The sequence below is a fragment of the Hordeum vulgare genome, chromosome 2H (genome assembly GCF_904849725.1).
Source record: "Hordeum vulgare subsp. vulgare chromosome 2H, MorexV3_pseudomolecules_assembly, whole genome shotgun sequence".
Taxonomy (NCBI): Eukaryota; Viridiplantae; Streptophyta; class Magnoliopsida; order Poales; family Poaceae; genus Hordeum; species Hordeum vulgare.
The window spans coordinates 392868069-392889039 of record NC_058519.1 but is presented as its reverse complement, the minus strand read 5'-3'; positions in this window follow the sequence as shown (position 1 = coordinate 392889039).

Here is a 20971-nt window from a genome sequence, read left to right as displayed (position 1 = left end):
AGGGCTAGATTATTGACTCTAGTGCAAGTGGGAGACTGTTGGAATTGTGCCCTAGAGGCAATAATAAATATAGTTATTATTATAATTCCTGTATCAAGATAATCGTTTATTATCCATGCTATAATTGTATTGAATAAAGACTCATTTACATGTGTGGATACATAGACAAAACACCGTCCCTAGCATGCCTCTAGTTGGCTAGCCAGTTGATCGATGATAGTCAGTGTCTTCTGATTATGAACAAGGTGTTGTTGCTTGATAACTGGATCACGTCATTAGGAGAATCACGTGATGGACTAGACCCAAACTAATAGACGTAGCATGTTGATCGTGTCATTTTGTTGCTACTGTTTTCTGCGTGTCAAGTATTTATTCCTATGACCATGAGATCATATAACTCACTGACACCGGAGGAATGTTTTGTGTGTATCAAACGTCGCAACGTAACTGGGTGACTATAAAGGTGCTCTACAAGTATCTCCAAAGGTGTTAGTTGAGTTAGTATGGATCAAGACTGGGATTTGTCACTCCGTGTGACGGAGAGGTATCTCGGGGCCCACTCGGTAATACAACATCACACACAAGCCTTGCAAGCAATGTAACTTAGTGTAAGTTGCGGGATCTTGTATTACGGAACGAGTAAAGAGACTTGCCGGTAAACGAGATTGAAATAGGTATACGGATACTGACGATCGAATCTCGGGCAAGTAACATACCGAAGGACGAAGGGAATGACATACGGGATTATATCAATCCTTGGCACTGAGGTTCAAACGATAAGATCTTTGTAGAATATGTAGGATCCAATATGGGCATCCAGGTCCCGCTATTGGATATTGACCGAGGAGTCTCTCAGGTCATGTCTACATAGTTCTCGAACCCGCAGGGTCTGCACACTTAAGGTTCGACGTTGTTTTATGCGTATTTGAGTTATATGGTTGGTTACCGAATGTTGTTCAGAGTCCCGGATGAGATCACGGACGTCACGAGGGTTTCCGGAATAGTCCGGAAACAAAGATTGATATATAGGATGACCTCATTTGATTACCGGAAGGTTTTCGGAGTTACCGGGACTGTACCGGGAATGACGAATGGGTTCCGGAAGTTCACCGGGGGGGCAACCCACCCCGGGGAAGCCCATAGGCCTTGGGGGTGACACACCAGCCCTTAGTGGGCTGGTGGGACAGCCCAAAAGGGTCTATGCGCCAAGAAGAAGAAAATCAAGAGAGAAAGAAAAAAAAAGGAGGAGGTGGGAAGGAAGGGGGACTCCCTCCCACCAAACCTAGTCCAACTCGGTTTGGGGGGGGAGAGTCCTCCCCCTTGAACTCTTCTACCTCTCCGTCTCTCTTGCTGGATCAAGAAGGCCGAGATCATCGTCGAGCTGTACGTGTGATGAACGCAGAGGTGCCGTCCGTTCGGTACTAGATCGTGGGACTGATCGCGGGATTGTTCGCGGGGCGGATCGAGGGACGTGAGGACGTTCCACTACATCAACCGCGTTCTCTAACGCTTCTGCTGTATGGTCTACGAGGGTACGTAGATCACTCATCCCCTCTCGTAGATGGACATCACCATGATAGGTCTTCGTGCGCGTAGGAAAATTTTTGTTTCCCATGCGACGTTCCCCAACAGCTCTCACTAATAATAACAGGATATATCTCGTTTTCATCAAGATAAGCATACTTAAGAGTATCAGGTAACTACTTAAGTTCAAACACAGGATCACCCTTTGGTGGGGGTGGATCTCCAAGCAGTTCAACAGGCAAATTATTCTTAAGGATAGGATGTTGTTCAAAGATAACTCTATCTATCTCATTCCTTTCATCCATATGCATATCATTTTCATGCTCAAGCAAGTATTGATCTAAAGGATCAGTAGGAGGCACGGCAATAGAAGCTAGGGCAATAATTTCATCTTTACTAGACAACTCTTTTTCATGAGGTTGTCTACCAAACTTGGAGAAATTGAACGCATGTGACACTCCTTCAAAGCCAACAGTGACAGTTTGCTTCTCACAGTCAATATGAGCATTGACAGTATTGAGAAAAGGTCTGCCAAATATGATGGGACAAAAGCTATCTTGTGTGGCAGCAAGAACGAGAAAATCAGCAGGATACTTCGTTTTAACACACAAGACTTCAACATCCCTAACAATTCCGAAAGGGCAGATAGTATCTCTATTGGCAAGCTGAATAGTGACATCAATAGGTTCCATCTCGACAGGTGCAATATCATCTTTAATTTCATCATATAGAGATTGAGGTATTGCACTAACACTAGCACCCACGTCACATAAACCATGATAACAATGATCTCCTATCTCAACAAAAACAACAGGCGTGCCAACAACATGCCTATGTTTGTCTCTAGCATGTCGTTTAGCAATTCTAGCAGCATCTTTACAGAAGTGAATATCATGGCCATCAACATTGTCGGACAGGAGATCTTTGATAATAGCAATGCTAGGTTCAACTCTAATTTTCTCAGGGGGTGTAGGTGTTCTAATGTAGCCCCTACGTATCACAGTTGAAACTTTAGAATGATCTTTTATCCTAACAGGGAAAGGTGGTTTCTCAATGTAAGCACTGGGAACAATAGGATCATTATAAGCAATGACTTTCTCTTCAACTGGATTGGGTTTAACTACATTGACTTCTAAGGGAGGATGATATTTAAACCACTTCTCTTTAGGGAGATCAATATGAGCAGCAAAAGATTCACACAATGAAGCTACGATCTCAGAGTCAAGTCCATACTTAGCGCTAAAATCACAAAAAGTATTTATTTCAACAAAGGATATAACGCAATCAAACTTGAGATTCATACCTGACTCCTTACCTTCATCAAACTCCCAATCTTCAGAGTTGCGTTTAATTCTTTCCAATAAATTCCATTTGAAGTCAATATCTCTCTTCTTAAAAGAATCGGTACAAGAAGTGTCAAGCATGGTGCGATTATCATGAGAAAGCTGAGCATAGAAGTTCTGAATGGTAATTTCTCTCGAGAGCTCATGGTTGGGGCATGAATATAACATTGATTTAAGCCTCCCCCAATCTTAAGCAATACTTTCTCTGTCACGAGGCCAAAAATTATAAATATAATTCCGATCACGATGTACCAAATGCATAAGACAAAACTTTTGATGAAATTCCAATTTCAATCGTTGTAGTTCCATGATCCAGTATCATCACATAACCTATACCATGTCAATGCTTTATCCCCCAAAGATAAGGGAAAGACCTTCTTATTGACCTCATCCTTGGGCAAACCTGAAAGCTTAAATAAACCACAAACTTCATCTACATAGATTAGATGAAAGTCGGGGTGTGATGTTCCACATCCTGTAAAAGGATTAGCCAACAGTTTATCTAGCATACCCGAAGGAATTTCATAACAAGTATTTTCAGTAGGTGCAGCAGGTTGAGGAGCAACTCCTTGTGCTTCCATTTGAGGTGAAGATACCCCGAACAAGCTCCTCAAAGGATTAGTTTCCATAGTGACAAGTGACAATAAATTTCAGCACACTATATAAATGTTTCCTTACCAAATTCCACTTACCAAAGGCGCTTCACTCCCCGGCAACGGTGCCATAAAATAGTCTTGATGACCCACAAGTGTAGGGGATCTATCATAGTCCTTTCGATAAGTAAGAGTATCGAACCCAACGAGGAGCAAAAGGATCTGACAAGTGGTTTTCAGCAAGGTATTCTGTGCAAGCACTGAAATTATCGGTAACAGATAGTTGTGTGGTAACATGATTCGTAGCAAGTAGCAAGTAACAAAGGTGCAGCAAAGTGGACCAATCCCTTTTGTATCAAGGGACAAGCCTTGACAAACTCTTATAGAAGGTAACGCGCTCCCGAGGACACATGGGAATTTCTGTCAAGCTAGTTTTCCTCATGTTCATATGATTCGCGTTCACTACTTTGATAGTTTGATATGTGGGTGGACCGGTGCTTGGGTGCTGCCCTTACTTGGACAAACATCCCACTTATGATTAATCTCTCTCGCAATCATCCGCAACTACGAAAGAAGAATTAAGATTAAGTCTAACCATAGCATTAAACTAGTGGATCCAAATCAGCCCCTTACGAAGCAACGCATAAACTAGGGTTTAAGCTTCTGTCACTCTAGCAACCCATCATCTACTTACTACTTCCAAATGCCTTCCTCTAGTCCCAAATAATGGTGAAGTGTTATGTAGTCGACGTTCACATAACACCACTAGAGGAAAAACAACATACAACGCATCAAAATATCAAACGAATACCAAATTCACATGACTACTTATAGCATGACTTATCCCATGTCCTCACGAACAAAAGTGACTACTCACAAAGCATAATTATGTTCATGACCAGAGAGGTATTGAATAGCATCAAGGATCTGAACATATAATCTTCCACCGAGTAATCCAACTAGCATCAACTACAAAGAGTAATTAACACTACTAGCAACCTTACAAGTACCAATCGGAGTCGCGAGACGGAGATTGGTTACAAGAGATGAACTAGGGTTTGGAGATGAGATGGTGCTGATGAAGATGTTGATGGTGATGAGTTCCTTCCGATGAGAGGAGTGTGGGTGATGACGATGGCAACGATTTCCCCCTTCGGGAGGGAAGTTTCCCCGGCAGGACGACCTTGCCGGAGCTCTAGATTGGTTCTGGTCAAGTTCCGCCTTGTGGCAGCGGCGATTCCTCACGAAAGCCTCCTCCTGATTTTTTTTCTGGAACGAAACCCTCCTTATAGCAAAAGAGGGGAGCCAGAGGGCCAACAGGGAGCCCACAAGCCCCCTAGGCGCGGCCAGGGGGTAGGCCGCGCTTAGCAGGCTTGTGGCCTCCTGGTGGCTCCCCTCTCGTACTTCTTCCGCCCAGTATTTTTTATAAATTCCAAAATGATTCCTCATTGATTTTCACGGCTTTTGGAGTTGCGCAGAATAGGTATCTCAAACTTGCTCCTTTTTCAGGCCAGAATTCCAGCTGCCGGCATTCTCCCTCTTCATGTAAACCTTGTAAAATAAGAGAGAAAAGGCATAAATATTGTACCGTGAAGTGTAATAATAGCCCATAAAGCGATAAATATCAACATAAAAGCATGATGCAAAATGGACGTATCAACATGCAAGTCGTGAATCCTATTACAAGAACATGATCATCTCATACATCACACATGTAACATCACATCCTTTGGCCATATCACATCACATGTCAAACCCTGCAAAAACAAGTTAGACGTCCTCTAATTGTTGTTGCAAGTTTTACGTGGTTGATTTCGGTTTCTAGCAAGAACACCTTCTTACCTACGTGATAGCCACAACATTGACATGCCAAAGCTATTTACCCTTCATAAGGACCCTTTTCATCAAATCCAATCCGACTAGAGTAGGAGAGACAGACACCCGCTAGCCACCTTATGCACCGTGTGCATGTCAGCCGGTGGAACATGTCTCACATAAGCGTACGTGTAAGGTCGGTCCGGGCCACTTCATCCCACAATACCGCCAGAAAAAAATAAGACTAGTAGTGGCAAGCAATTGACAAAATCAGCGCCCACAACCTTTGTGTTCTACTCGTGCAACGAATCTACGCATAGAAAACCTGGATCGGATGCCACTGTTGGGTAACGTAGCAAGAATTCAAATTTTTCCTACACCATACATAGATCTTCCTATGGAGAAACCAGCAACGAGAGAGGGGTGGGAGCATCTTCATACCTTTGAAGATCGCTAAGCAGAAGCGTTCCTAGAACGCGGTTGATGGACTCGTACTCGCTGCGATTCAGATCGCGGTGTGATTCCGATCTAGTGCCGAACCACGGCACCTCCACTTTCAACACACATGCAGCCCAGTGACGTCTCCCGCACCTTGATCCAGCAAGGAGGAGGGAGATGTTGGGGAAGAGCTCCGGCAGCACGATGGCGTGCTGGCGGTGGAGCGACGAGGTCTCTCGGCAGGGCTTCGCCAAGCACCGTGGGAGAGGAGGGAGAGGAGAAGCAGGACTGCGCCGAGAGAGAGAGAGAATTGCATGTCTCCAATGGCCAAAACCTCCACTATATATAGGGGAAGGGTAGGGCGCGCACCCTTTAGGGTTCCCACCCCCAAAGGGTGCGACAGCCCTAGATGGGAGGGGCTGGCCGGTGGCCAGGGGAGGAGAGGGAGTGGCGCACCCCTAGGTGGGCCTTAGGCCCACCAACGCCTAGGGTTTCCCCCCTTCCCTCGCTAGTGCGCCTTCGGCTTGGTGTGGGGGGCGCACCAGCCCACCTAGGGGCTGGTTCCCTCTCACACTTGGCCCATGTAGCCTCTCGGGGCTGGTGGCCCCTCCCGGTGGGCCCTCGGAACCCTTCTGGTGGTCCCGGCAAATTGCCGGTGGTGCCCGAAACATTTCCGGCGTCCAAGCCCATCCATCCTATATATCAATCTTTACCTCCGAACCATTTCGGAGCTCCTCGTGACGTCCAGGATCTCATCCGGGACTCCGAACTACCTTCAATAACCTCGTACAACAATTCCCTATAACCCTAGCGTCATTGAACCTTAAGTGTGTAGACCCTACGGATTCGGGAGGCATGCATACATGACCGAGACACCTCTCCGGCCAATAACCATCAGCGGGGTCTGGATACCCATGGTGGCTCCCACATGTTCCACGATGATCTCATCGGATGAACCATGATGTCAAGAATTCAATCAATCTCGTATACAATTCCCTTTGTCTATCGATATAGAACTTGCCCAAGATTCAATCGTCGGTATCACTATACCTTGTTCAATCTCGTTACCGGCAAGTCTCTTTAATCGTTCTGTAGTACATCATCCCGTGATTAACTCCTTAGTCACATCGAGCTCATTATGGTGATGTTCTATCGAGTGGGCCCAGAGAGACCTCTCTGTCACACAGAGTGACACATCTCGATCTTGATTCGTACTAACCCAACAGATACTTTCGGAGATACCCGTAGTGCACCTTTATAGTCACCCAGTTACGTTGTGACGCTTGATATACCCAAAGCACTCTTACGGTATCATGGAGTTGCACAATCTCACAGTCGAAGGAAAAGATACTTGACATTATAAAAGCTTTAGCATACGAACAACACGATCTGGTGCTATGCTTAGGATTTGGTCTTGTCCATCACATCATTCTCCTAATGATGTGATCCTGTTATCAATGACATCCAATGTCCATGATTAGGAAACCATGATCATCTATTGATCAACGAGCTAGCCAACTATAGGCTTGCTAGGGACACATTGTGATCTATTTATTCACACACGTATTACGGTTTCGTGTTAATACAATTATAGCATGAGCAATAGACGATTATCATGAACAAGGAAATATGATAATAACCATTTTATTATTGCCTCTAGGGCATATTTCCAACACCACTTATTTATGTTGAGATGACACAGTATGAACTATGGTTTGGAGAAACCTGAGCTGTCGTTTCTTGAAAGTTTGGGGCTGCGACGCTTATGTGAAAAAGTTTCAGTCTGATAAGCTCGAGCCCAAAGCGGATAAATGCATATTCATAGGATATCCAAAACAGTTGGATACTTCTCCTATCTAAGATCCGGAAGCAAAGTGTTTCTAGAAACGGGTCCTTTCTCGAGGAAAGGTTTCTCTCGAAAGAATTGAGTGGGAGGGTGGTGGAACTTGATGATGTTATTGAACAGTCACTTCAACCAGTGTGTAGCAGGGCGCAGGAAGATGTTCATGTGGCGCCTACACCAATTGAAGTGGAAGCTGATGATGGTGACCATTAGAGCTTCGGATCAAGCTACTACAAACCTCATAGGTCGACAAGGTCGCGTACTACTACAGAGTGGTACGGTAACCCTGCCTTGGAGGTCATGTTGTTGAACAACAATGAACCTACGAGCTATGGAGAAGCAATGGTGGGCCCGGATTCCGACAAATGGCTGGAGGCCATGAAATCCGAGAGAGGATCCATGTATGAAGACAAAGTGTAGACTTTGGAAGAACTACTTTATGGTAGTAATACTATTAATTAAAGATGGATCTTTAAAAGGAAGACAAACAATGATGGTGAAAAGTCACCATTAAGAAAAGCTCGACTTGTCGCAAGGATGTTTCCGACAAGATCAAGGAGTTGACTATGATGAGACTTTCTCACTCGTAGCGATGCTAGAAGTCTGTTATGTTAGCAATTGATGCATTATTTATGAAATATTGCACATAGGATGTCAAAACATTGTTTCCTCGACGGTTTCCTTGAGGAAAGGTTGTATGTGATACAACCATAAAGTTTTGTCGATCCTAAGGATGCTAACAAGTATGCAAGCTCCAGCGATCCTTCTATGGACTGGTGCAAGCATCTCGGAGTTGGAACATACGCTTTGATGAGATGATCAAAGCTTTTGGGTTTGTACAAGGTTTATGAGAAACTTGTATTTCCAAAGAAGTGAGTGGTAGCACTATAGTATTTCTGATAAAGTATATGTGGTTGACATATTGTTGATAGGAAGTAATGTAGAATTTCTGTAAAGCATAAAAGTTGTTTGGAAGGAGTTTTTCAAAGGAAGACATGGATAGAGCTATTTGAACATTGAGCATCAAGATCTATAGAGATAGATCAAAACGCTTAATGCCCTGTTTGGTTGCATAGAATTGAACATGGAATTAAGGAATCTAGAATTGGGCCCCTAATTCTTTTGTTTGGTTGTACTAGGAATTTGCATCTCGAAACCCAGGCCCAATTCCGAGTGGACCCGGCCCGCGTGCGAACCGAGCATAAACGTTTCCGAGCTCTCGAGGTGGCAAATCTCGCGGAATCTGCATGCGAAGGGGTATCGTCTCACGTTTCTCCCCTGACCTGCTGCCTCGAGCGAGCGACCACAGACGAGGCGGGAGTCCTCGCCGGCGGCTCGAGCAGGTGAGCCTCCATCTCTAGCCCTTCCTCCTCTTCCCCGCCCACCTTCTCCTCGCCGCATCCCTCGCCCATCTCGCCCTACCCCTGGCCGGCCCCTCCCCGCATAGGCCGAACCCTAGATCGGGGATTGACGGCGGGATGGTGACCGACGACATCCATGGATGTTGCGGTGTGGCGGGTCCACATCCCTTCCCCGCTCGCTCACCTCACCGCCGCACCGCATCCTCCTCCGCCCTCGTTGACCCGCGGCCACCCCGCACTCTGACCCCGTCGCCGCTACACGCCCGCATGCCGCACCGCACCCCTGCTCTGCTTCCTCCTCCCTCGCCTCGCGTCGTCGACCCCTCCACCGTGCTCTGCTTCCTCTTCCCTCGCCTCGCGCCAGCAGGGCTTGAATGAGTGGTCTGGTATTGTTTTGGCCTTGTGCATGTATGCCTATTTTGTGCTATTGCTAGTTCATTAGTAGGTGAATATGAGAACGAAAATGCAATAGAAATCTGGGAACAAAATTGGCTATCGGCTAGTTATACCCTGCTAGTTCATTTATGCATGTATGCCTATTTTGTGCTTAGGTTGTGTTTGATGAATGTTTGATTTAAAATGTATGTCCTATGTTTGCTTATATGCTTGTTCATCATGTAGCATCATCATGTCTAATCAAGAGTTGGTCGATTACGTTACCGAAGAGAACAGAAGAAGAAAAAGAAAAAGGCTAGTGTTGACAAAGATGTATTTTGAGGTGTCTATGCTTGCTTTAGCTTATGTTAGTACTCAAAGGGCACCGAGGGATCTAGGATCCTTCACTGAGTTTGAGGAGAAGGTTGCATATAGGAAGTATGTATTGAAAAAAAAACATATAATGGGTCAGAGACAAGATGCTATGATGAGCTACGGTTAACCAAAAGAAATTTTCATAATCTTTGTGCTATGTTGCGTGAGAAGTGTGGTCTCAAAGATAGCAAAGATTGTCATAGTAGAAGAAAATGTTGCTATGTTCTTACAAGTTGTTGGGCATGGAACTAAAATGAGACAGATTAGGTTTGAGCGGTCTTTAGAAACCACTAGTAGGCACTTCAAAAATGTGTTAGCTGCCATCCTATCTCTAACTGGAGAGTTCATCAAGCTCCCTGAGCCTTCTGCCACTCCTCCGGATGATTACAAATGGAAGTGGTTTCCCAATGCACTTGGAGCTCTAGATGGGTGTCATATTCTTGTGTTTGTTCCGGCGGCTGACAAAGGGAGGTATAGGAACAGAAAACAAGAAATCACCACTAACATGTTAGGTGTGGTTGATTGGAACATGAAATTCCTCTATGTTCTACCTAGTTAGGAGGGCTCGGTATCCGACTCGCACGCGTTGAAAGATGCTATGAGAATTGACCACCAAGATGCATTTGTTGTACTACAGGGTACCATTCTTTCTCTTGGCTTTCTTTTTCTCATATGTAATTCATAACTAACTTATTTGCTTGACATATAGGTAAGTACTACCTAGTTGATGCTGGGTACACAAATGGACCGGGATTTCTATCTCCGTTCCGATCCACTAGGTACCACTTGAAAGAGTGGGTTGCAAGTAATCAATGCCCCCAAACTGAGGAGTTGTACAATTTGTGGCATGCTCGTGCTAGAAACGTAGTGGAGAGATGTTTTGGGTTGTTGAATAAAAAATGGGCCATCCTCCGTTCTTGTTCTTTCTTTGGCATAGTTGACCAGGTAATACATGTTGTGTGTTAACAATGAAATAATTAATATGTAATAACAAATGCTAACTATGAACAAAATATTTGCAAATTCGAATTATTAATGTGTGTTGTGTGTTACACAACTATGCAAGGGATACATAACATATGAGGGATGATCTATTGTTGCAGGAGGTCGACGTTGAACTAGCAGCTATGGTTCCTGAACCTGTAGATGATCCAACTGTCATTAGAAGTGTGCAACAAAGCGATGCATGGAACATGTTTAGGCAGGACTTTGCTCACGAGATGTTTGCTGAGTACCTTGTGACGCATGCTGAACTAGCAATGGAGTAGATAAGTACGCTAGTTGATGGTACACTTTTGTGTGATCCTACCTCTTTCGCGTGATATAATAGCTTCCTGTCGTGGTGTCTTTTGTACATGCATCATCTATGAATTAATATATACATATGTTTTTACTATCTACAACTTGCTCTTTGTCCTTATTTTTCTACGTATGTCACTCGTAGAATCATGGCTGAAGCAAAAGGTAAGAAACCCAGTAGGGGTTACCTTCAATGGACTCCTAAGATGGACACTACATTATTGGCCATGCTTGTTGAGCATCACAACAGGGGTGACCATGCTCAAAATGGTTGGAAGCCGCATGCGTACAATGCTTGCATAAAGCATGTGAAGGAGACATGTGACGTTGTCATCAACAAGGACAAGATAATAGCAAGAATTAAGACATTTGACAGACAATATGATATCATTAGCAAGATGCTTGCTCGGAGTGGCTTTGGATGGGATTGGGACAATAACATGGTGATGGTTGAAAGTGATGAAGTGTGGCTTCGATATGTGGAGGTACGGAACTCTTCAATTTTATGATATTGCTTTCTTTCGCAACTTGAACATCATCTCTAATATATGTGTGTGTCTTATGTAGGCAAACAAGGATGCAGCTTACTACAGGAACAAGGAAGTGAAGAATTGGCAAGCTATATATACTATATATTCAAAAGACCATGCGACAGGTGCAAGTGCAAAGACAGGAGCTGAGTGTGCTCAACCACAATCCTCGTCAGGTGCTCAGGTTGGGGATGATGATGAAGAAACTCTTGAGCCGCCCAAGAAGAGGGCACGCGCTGCTGATGCTATCCTTAGCATGGTGGGAGAGCTGAGATGCACCTTTGACAAGGCTTTGAAGACAACACATGCACAAAAGGTGACTCCTCCATCTGAAATCCTTGCTTCACTAAAGGAGATACCTGGTTTGGAGGGTGATGATCTACTGAGAGCTTATGGGAAGCTCACAGCCAATGAGTGCACCTTTGAGTCACTCATGGCACTACCCCGGTACTTAAGGAAGCCGTGGCTCTTGACCTTGCCTCGATGATTGCTACCGTTGTGGTTGTTCTTATGAACTATTATTTATGTACTTTGTAAGACTTAAACTACCCCCTTTCTGCTACTTGTAAGACATAAACTACGCACTTTGTCCTATTTGTAAGACAAAAACTACCCGCTTTGTGCTATGTGTTGGATACATATTTATCATCCATGTTATATTGTTCAAAGTCCAAAAAAAATCAGTTCCACATGATGTACATCCAAACAGGATTTGGAATTCCATTTCAGCCTTGATTCTACGGACGAATACCATGCGCATCCAAACAGCAAACTGGAATTCCATTGAAATCGCTGATTTGGAATTACATTTCCAATTCAATTCCACTGCGAATTCTGCGCAACCAAACATGGTATAATAGAACTTTCAAATGAAATGCATGCATTGATAGTTTTTGAATGAGTTCAAAATAGATCAGCAAAGAAGGAGTTCTTGGCTGTGTTGTAAGGTGTGAATTTGAGTAAGACTCAGAAGCCCGACCACGGTAGAAGAAAGAGAAAGGACGAAGGTCGTCCCCTATGCCTTAGCCGTAGACTCTACAGTATGCCATGTTGTGTACCGCACCTGATGTGTGCCCTGCTACAAGTCTGTTAAGAGGTACACAGAGTGATCCAAGATTGAATCACTGAACAACAGTCAAAGTTATCCTTGGTAACTAATGGACTAAGGAATTTTTCTCGATTATGGAGGTGGTTAAAGAGTTCGTCGTAAAGGGTTACGTTGATGCAAGCTTTGACACTAATCCGAATAACTATGAGTAGTAAAACGGATTCGTATAGTAGAGTAGATATTTGGAGTATTTCCGAATAACATGTAGTAGCAGCATCTATAAGATGACATAAAGATTTGTAAAGCACACACGGATCTGAAAGATTCAGAACCGTTGACTAAAACCTCTCTCACGAGCAAGACGTGATCAGACCCCAGAACTATATGGGTGTTAGATTCGTTAAAATCACATGGTGACGTGAACTAGATTATTGACTCTAGTGCAAGTGGGAGACTGCTGGATATATGCCCTAGAGGCAATAATAAATTAGTCATTATTATATTTCCTTGTTCATAATAATCGTTTATTATCCGTGCTAGAATTTTATTGATTGGAAACTCAAATACATGCGTGGATACATAGACAACACATTGTCCCTAGTGAGCCTCTAGTTGACTAGTTCGTTGATCAAAGATGGTCAAGGTTTCCTGGCCATAGGCAAGTGTTGTCACTTGATAACATGATCACATCATTAGGAGAATCATGTGATGGACAAGACCCAAACTATGAACATAGCATATTGATCGTGTCATTTTATTGCTATTGTTTTCTGCGTGTCAAATATTTGTTCCTATGACCATGAGATCATGTAACTCACTGGCACCGGAGGAATGCTTTATGTGCATCAAACGTTGCAATGTAACTGGGTGACTATAAAGGTGCTCTACAGGTATCTCCAAAGGTGTCCGTTGAGTTAGTATGGATCAAGACTGGGATTTGTCACTCCGTGTGACGGAGAGGTATCTCGGGGCCCACTCGGTAATACAACATCACACACAAGCCTTGCAAGCAATGTGACTAACTGTAAGTCACGTGATCTTGTATTACGGAACGAGTAAAGAGACTTGCTAGTAACGAGATTGAAATAGGTATGCGGATACCGACGATCAAATCTCGGGCAAGTAACATACCGAAGGACAAAGGGAATGACATACGGGATTATATGAATCCTTGACACTGAGGTTCAACCGATAAGATCTTCGGAGAATATGTAGGATCCAATATGGGCCTCCAGGTCCTGCTATTGGATATTGACTGAGGAGTACCTTGGGGCATGTCTACATAGTTCTCGAACCCGCAAGGTTTGCACACTTAAGGTTCGATGATGATTTAGTATAGTTGAGTTATATGTGTGGTTACCGAATGCTCTTCGGAGTCCCGGATGAGATCACGGACGCACGAGGGTTTCCGGAATGGTATGGAAACGAAGATTGATATATATGATTGCTTCAATTGGTTACCGGAAGGTTTTTGGGCATTACCGGGAATGTACCGGGAGTGACGAATGGGTTCCGGAAGTTCACCGGGAAGGGGGCAACCCACCCGGGAGAAGCCCAATGGCCCTAGGGGTGGCGCACTAGCCCTTAGTGGGTTGGTGGGACAGCCCAAGAGGGCCTTGGCTCCATAAGAAGAAAACCAAAGAAAAAAAGGGAGGTGGGAAGGAAGAGAAGGACTCCACTTTCCAATCATAGTTGGAGTAGGATTGGTGTAGGACTCCTCCTCTCCCTTGGCCGGCGCACCCTTGAGGGCTTGGCCCTCAAGGCAAGCCTCCTCCCCCTCCCTCCTATATATAGTGGTGATTTAGTGCTGATTTGAGACAACTTTTGCCACGTGCAACTCAGATCTAGACACCATAGTTTTACCTCTAGATCGTATTTCTGCGGAGCTCGGGCGGAGCCCTGCAGGAGTAGATCCTTCACCACCACCGGAGTGTCGTCACGCTGCCGGAGAACTCATATATTTCTCCGTCTTGCTTGCTGGATCAAGATGGCCGAGATCATTGTCGAGTTGTACGTGTGCTGAACGCGGAGGTGTCGTCCGTTCGGCACTAGATCGGAACAGATCGTGGGACGGATCGCGGGACGGTTCATGGGATGGTTCGCGGGGCGGATCGAGGGACATGAGGACGTTCCACTACATGAACCGTGTTTCTTAACGCTTCCTGTTGTGCGATCTACAAGGGTACGTATATCCAAATCTCCTCTCATAGATGGACATCACCATGATAGGTCTTCGTGTGCGTAGGATTTTTTTGTTTACCATGCAACGTTCCCCAACAATTGTATTACCAAGTGGGCCCGAGATACCTTTCCGTCACACGGAGTGACAAATCCCAGTCTTGGTACATACTAACTCAACGGACACCTTCGGAGATACCTGTAGAGTACCTTTATAGTGACCCAATTACGTTGTGACGTTTGATACACACAAGGTATTCCTCCGGTGCCAGTGAGTTATATGGTCTCATGGTCATAGGAATAAATACTTGACACGTAGAAAACAATAGCAATAAAATGACACGATCAATATGCTACATACATAGTTTGGGTCTAGTCCATCACATGATTCTCCTAATGATGTGATCCTGTTATCAAGCGACAACACTTGTCTATGGTGAGGAAACCTTGACCATCTTTGATCAACGAGCTAGTCAACTAGAGGCTTACTAGGGACAATGTTTTGTCTATGTATCCACACATGTATCTATGTTTCCAATCAATACAGTTACAGCATGGATAATAAACGATTATCACGAACAAAGAAATATAATAATAACTAATTTATTATTGCCTCTGGGGCATATTTCCAACAGTCTCCCACAATTATAGCAACGGAAAAGTAAATAAAAGCAGTAAATGGTGGAGGTGTAAACAATGGTGGTAATATGGACCAGAGTCCCATGATGTTCACTAGTGATGTCTCTCTCCCAAAAGACGATAAACAACTATGTTGGGTAAACAAATTATAGCTCGGCAATTGACAGAATTATAAACGCACCGCAATGCTAATCATGCTACAAGAAAGTTAGAGGCTCAAAAGTAATGGGCACTACGCCAAGACAAGTAGACCGTTTATCCATCAGCATCTAATCTCTAATCATCCACCTTGAGATATCTATCCAGAACATCTCGCTCGTATTAAGTTGCAAGCCCCACCCAAAGTGTAAACTCAAAGCAACAGACAACTGTATTAACGAACTTTGTGTAAGGTAAACAATCCTTGCAACCGCGGTCACAAGCACTGTTGTTTTCTCCCTGGTGGCAACAACACATCACCTAGTCTCATGTTTATGTCACTCAAGCTAGACATGAGGGGGCATGAACCCACAATCATGCATAACACTCCCTCTTGGAGTTACAATCTACTACTCGGCCAAAGCAATAAAAAGCAACGGAGAACATGCATGAATTACTCAAGAACATAATATAAAAGGAGAACCAAATATATAGCTCATCACAATATGAACATAATCTCATAATCCATCGGATCCCAACAAACGCAGCATAGCAACAGTAGGTAAATTACATAGATGCCTTGATCATGTAGGGCAGCTCACAAGGGCTAAGCATTGAAGCACAAGATTGGAGAGAATACATCACATAGCTACTGATCATGGACTCATGATCCAAGGAGGACTACTCACGGCACGCCCAGGAAGCGTCCATGATGGTGGAGAAGCTCCCAAAGGTCAATCCTCCCTCCGGCAAGGTGCCGGGAAGAGGTCTTCTGGCGCTCCCGATCTCGGAAGCGCTAAGGTGGCGGAACGGTGGAGAAATTCGCGATTCTGGATATGTCCTCAGGGTTTCCCGTCCGAGGGTTAAATATAGGCCAAAGGAGGGCGCCAGGGGGTGGACCAGCCGCCCAGGCGACCTGGTGGCGCGGCTAGGAGGGGGACCGCGCCAGGTGGCCGCCTAGGTGAGGCCTGGCTCCCCTCTGGCCCACCTTGGTGCTTCGTGAAGCTTCCTTCACGCTAATTTTTATATATTTTTCTCAGGATGTTTGGGGTTATGAAAATAGGGGTAAAATCCCTGCAATTAAAAGACACGAGCAGGCAGAAACTGGCATTGGGTGCACTGAGTTAGTAGGTTAGTCCAAATATGTGTAAAAAGGTATGGAAGTGTAGAAAAACATATAACAATGTCACCCAAAAGAGCATGGAACAAACAAAAATTATAGATACATTTGGGACGTATCAACATCCCCGAGCTTAAGTCCTGCTCGTCCTCGAGTAGGTAAATGACAACACAAATAATTTCTGTGGTGACATGCTAATACACATATAAGAACTTCAAAGTAAAGCAAGTAAGATATGCAATTCAAGTCAAGACAATAACAAGCAAGAGTCTATATCTAGTATTGAAAATAGCAAAGTAAGAACATAAAGGTGCAAGAGATCTCGTTGTCCGTGACTCAAATGTCTCCAAATGGTGTTTGCGTGCAAGAAGTGGGAGATGGGTTCAGAGCATAAAAATACTAAAACTTCACACTTGGTCTCCTTCAGAATCTTGTTTTGACTCATCCCCAGATCACTAGTCAGGCACAAGTCAAAAGGATCCTCTCCCTTTCGACTTTGAGCACTCATGCAATGGATGAGCACAAGCAAGATATGTTTGCACTTAGGATGGCAAAGAGAATAATGATGGGGAAGGAAGACAAAAAACGTGTGAGAGGCTTACATCAATGAGGACAATCATAGGCGAGAGAAAGCCAAATGATAGGTATTATGTGAGGAGTAGGGATTGTCATGCAACAGATACACACATGAGCTAAGGTAAGCTCTGCAATGAAACTAGTGGGGGTACATCCAACTTGTTTGCTCATGAAGACTTATATCTCATTTGAGGAGGCTCGTCATTGGAATATACAAGCCAAGTTCTATAGTGTAAGGGTTCCCACATAGTTATGCATGAATGATAATCTCTATGGAGTACAAATATAACAATGGAGTACGAGTGTGGATCTTTCAAAAGGAATAGTAGTGTTGCCCCCTTCTCTTTTTTTCTTCTTTTTTTCTTTCTTTTTTATATTTTTTGTGTGGACTCTTTGTCTCTTTCTATTTATCTCTCATTTGTCCTCTTTGGGATCTTTTCATGTGTCCTCTTTTGGGATCTTTTAATTTGTTATCTTTGGGATGTTTTTCTCACTTAAGGGCAACACTATATGTTTTACAAGAATAAAAAAAGTTCTTCACACTTTATAAGAAGTACTCAACATAAAGACAAATGAAAACTATCATGATGTATGCAAATGTATGCGTGTGCTAGTGTAGCAGGATATGCAATGAAACTAGCGCGTCATGTTGCAATAATAAGGGCAAGGCCCAACTAGCATGTGGCTCCTCGATCAAGCAAAAGCATGTATGACATGAAGATCAAGTCAAGATATGGTGGATGTTGCATGGAAATGTATCTCGGAAAGGCTATGGAAATGCCTTGATAGGTAGGTATGGTGGCTGTTTTGAGAAAGGATATAATGAGGCTTATGATGACAGAGCGTATCATGCCAAGGGTTTGGACGCACCGACGAAGTTTGCACCAACTCTCAAGATGATAAAGGGCAATGCACGGTACCGAAGAGGCTAGCAAAATATGGATGGTGGAAGTGCCACCAATCGAATACTCGTATTAGTCCAAAGAACTCATGCACTTATTATCGGTAACTCTCTATCTAGTCAAAAGATTTACAAAGAGACAAGCACCCCGAGGAGGAGTGTTTGGGGGTTTGGTTATCCTTGCGCATCCTCGGCCCATGATAACGTGAGGGTACTCTATATACTCCAACCCCTCCACAGGTTAGCGATCCATCTAGTAGCTAGAGTTCTCAACTGTTTTTTTAGTTTTTGAAAATATACATGGATTTCCCAAAATACGACACCTATCACTAATAGGCTCAAGCTCTTGACGCCAATAGTCCAAACATTACTCAAATCAATATCTCAAAACTATTGCAAGTTACTACTATACTTAAATAACAACCTCAGTTACCTACTCATGCAAGCCACACAACTCAGTGCAACAAGCCAACTCTCTAAACAATATAAACATGATAACTCAAGAGAGTTCCAAAAGCAACCTAAATAAAATCTCTTAAAAATGTGAAGCATGAAAACTAAGAGCTAAGCATGACAGCAGCTATGAAAAGATAAAGAACACACAAAAAGATAAGCATGAAAACCTATGTTGTGTTCTAGGGTGGAGTGGAGCATGTTTCTCTCCCAAACAAATAAGGCTAGGTTCCAACTTGTTATGAAAATCAAGAAAAAATAAATCGAACTAAAAAATAAAGAGGGGATGCTCCAAGCATGGCACATAACATATGAAGTGATAAAAATATAGCATGGAGAAGGGCGAACTGATGATTGTTGATGGATAAGGGGATGCACGGGGGCATCCCCAAGATTAGACGCTTGAGTCTCCTTGAATATTTCTTGGGGGTGCATGGGGGCATCCCCAAGCTTGAGCGCTTGACACTCCTGGATCTTCTTTCATCATCTTCCATCGCATACTTGAAAACTCCCTTCATACGAAACTCATCATAAGATGATTAGAGTGGTTAGTGCCCGTAATAAAATAATTTATTATCTACTGGAAATAAAGATTTTCATGAAGAGCTACTGTTTCTCAAGATGTATAAAAGGTTTTTGCAAATAAAAAGCAAGCTTAAGATTTGCAAAACAATGAAAACGCAAAACAGGGCAGAATCTGGGAAAAACAGAACAACAAGTAGTAAATAATTTTTTCGGGGCACTTTTGCAACTCAAATAAAAGAACTCAGAACATATGCCACAAAGATAATTATATAGAGCATACTTTCAAAAAAATTCAGATAAAAAAGATGATCTGGTGATGTTTGGCGAATTTTTCCGTCAAGCAGACATAATCTGTTTTTGGACAACATGACACAACTTTTGAACTTTCTTGCAATCGGAGGCTAAAACTTAGCACAAAGCTTGAAAATAAAAGATACAATGATGTTGCTACAGTAGTAACAAGCATCAAATAACATTAAAACCGAAAGTAAAAACAAATTGGGTTGCCTCCCAACAAGCGCTTTCTTTTATGCCTTTGAGCTAGGCATGATGCAAAAAGATCAAGTATTATCAACTCCAAAAGAATAACTTGCCCGAGTAACAAACTCGTAAGGTAACTTAATCTTCTTTCAAGGGAAGTATACCATTCCCTTTTTAAGGGGAAAATGGAATCTAATGGTCCCTTCTTTCATGTCAATGATAGCACCAACGGTGCGGAGAAAAGGACATCCCAAAATAATTGGTCATGAGGGATCACACTCAATGTCCATAATAAGAAAATCCAAGGGAACATAATTATCATTGACAACAATAAGAACATCATCAATCCTTCCTAAAGTTCTATTTATGGAAGAATGAACAAGACGAACACCAAAAGAACATTGATCAAAAGGTTTCAAATCAAGCATATCATACATTCTTTTGGGCATAACGGAGGCACTAGCTCCAACATCACATAAAGCAAAGAAAGAGAAATTATTCAATTTAATCTTGACCATAGGATCCCAACCATATTCTAGTTTTCTAGGAACAGAAGTCTCTAGCTTGAGCTTCTCCTCCTTAGATTTTGATAAGAGCATTGGTAATATGCTCGGTGAAGGCAATATTGAGTGTACTAGTGTGGGGGTCTTTAGCCATTGTTTGCAAAAAAAGTGATAACTTCAGAAAGACTACAATTATCAAAATCAAGATTACTACCATTAATTAAAGTTGTGGTGATGTCATCTAAGATCATTCTTTTGGTGGTCTCTAAGTTCAAAGGACCTTCTTGTCCTAAAGTTGAGGTATTAGCATCACAATTAATAGGTCCATTAGGACCATGGATGTGATGGGTGCTAATAGTTTTGAGATCCTCAACAACTTGTATGGTAGCAAGGGTAGTGTGTGTAGGAAGGCTCTTAATCCTATCTTCCTCTTCTTTTTCTCTAGCCCATCTATCTTTAAGTTTGGATAGCATTATAATGTTCTCATTAATTTGGACTTGGATAGCATTTATGGGTGTGGTTTTCCTTTTCCTTAAGGGGGAAAGTTCTAATTTTAAGCATCTCTACATCATGAGCTATGTTGTCTACCTTCAAAGAGAGACTATCTAATTTTTCTAATTTCTCTTCTACACTCTTGTTGCAGGCTTTTTGAGAAGTGATAAAGTCTTTAAGCATGCTCTCTAATTCAGAAGTGGAGTTTTTGGTGCTAGGATAAGTGTTGTTGTTCCCATAGTTGTTGGATGGGAACGGTCTAGGATTGCTATCAAAATTACTCCTATAAGCATTATTATTAAAGTTGTTCCTAGAGATAAAATTAACATCAACTTGCTCTCTTTCTTGAGCAACCAAATAATTTAAAGGAACATCATGAGGATCAATAGGAGCTTGCTTAGTAAGTAAAGACATGATCATGT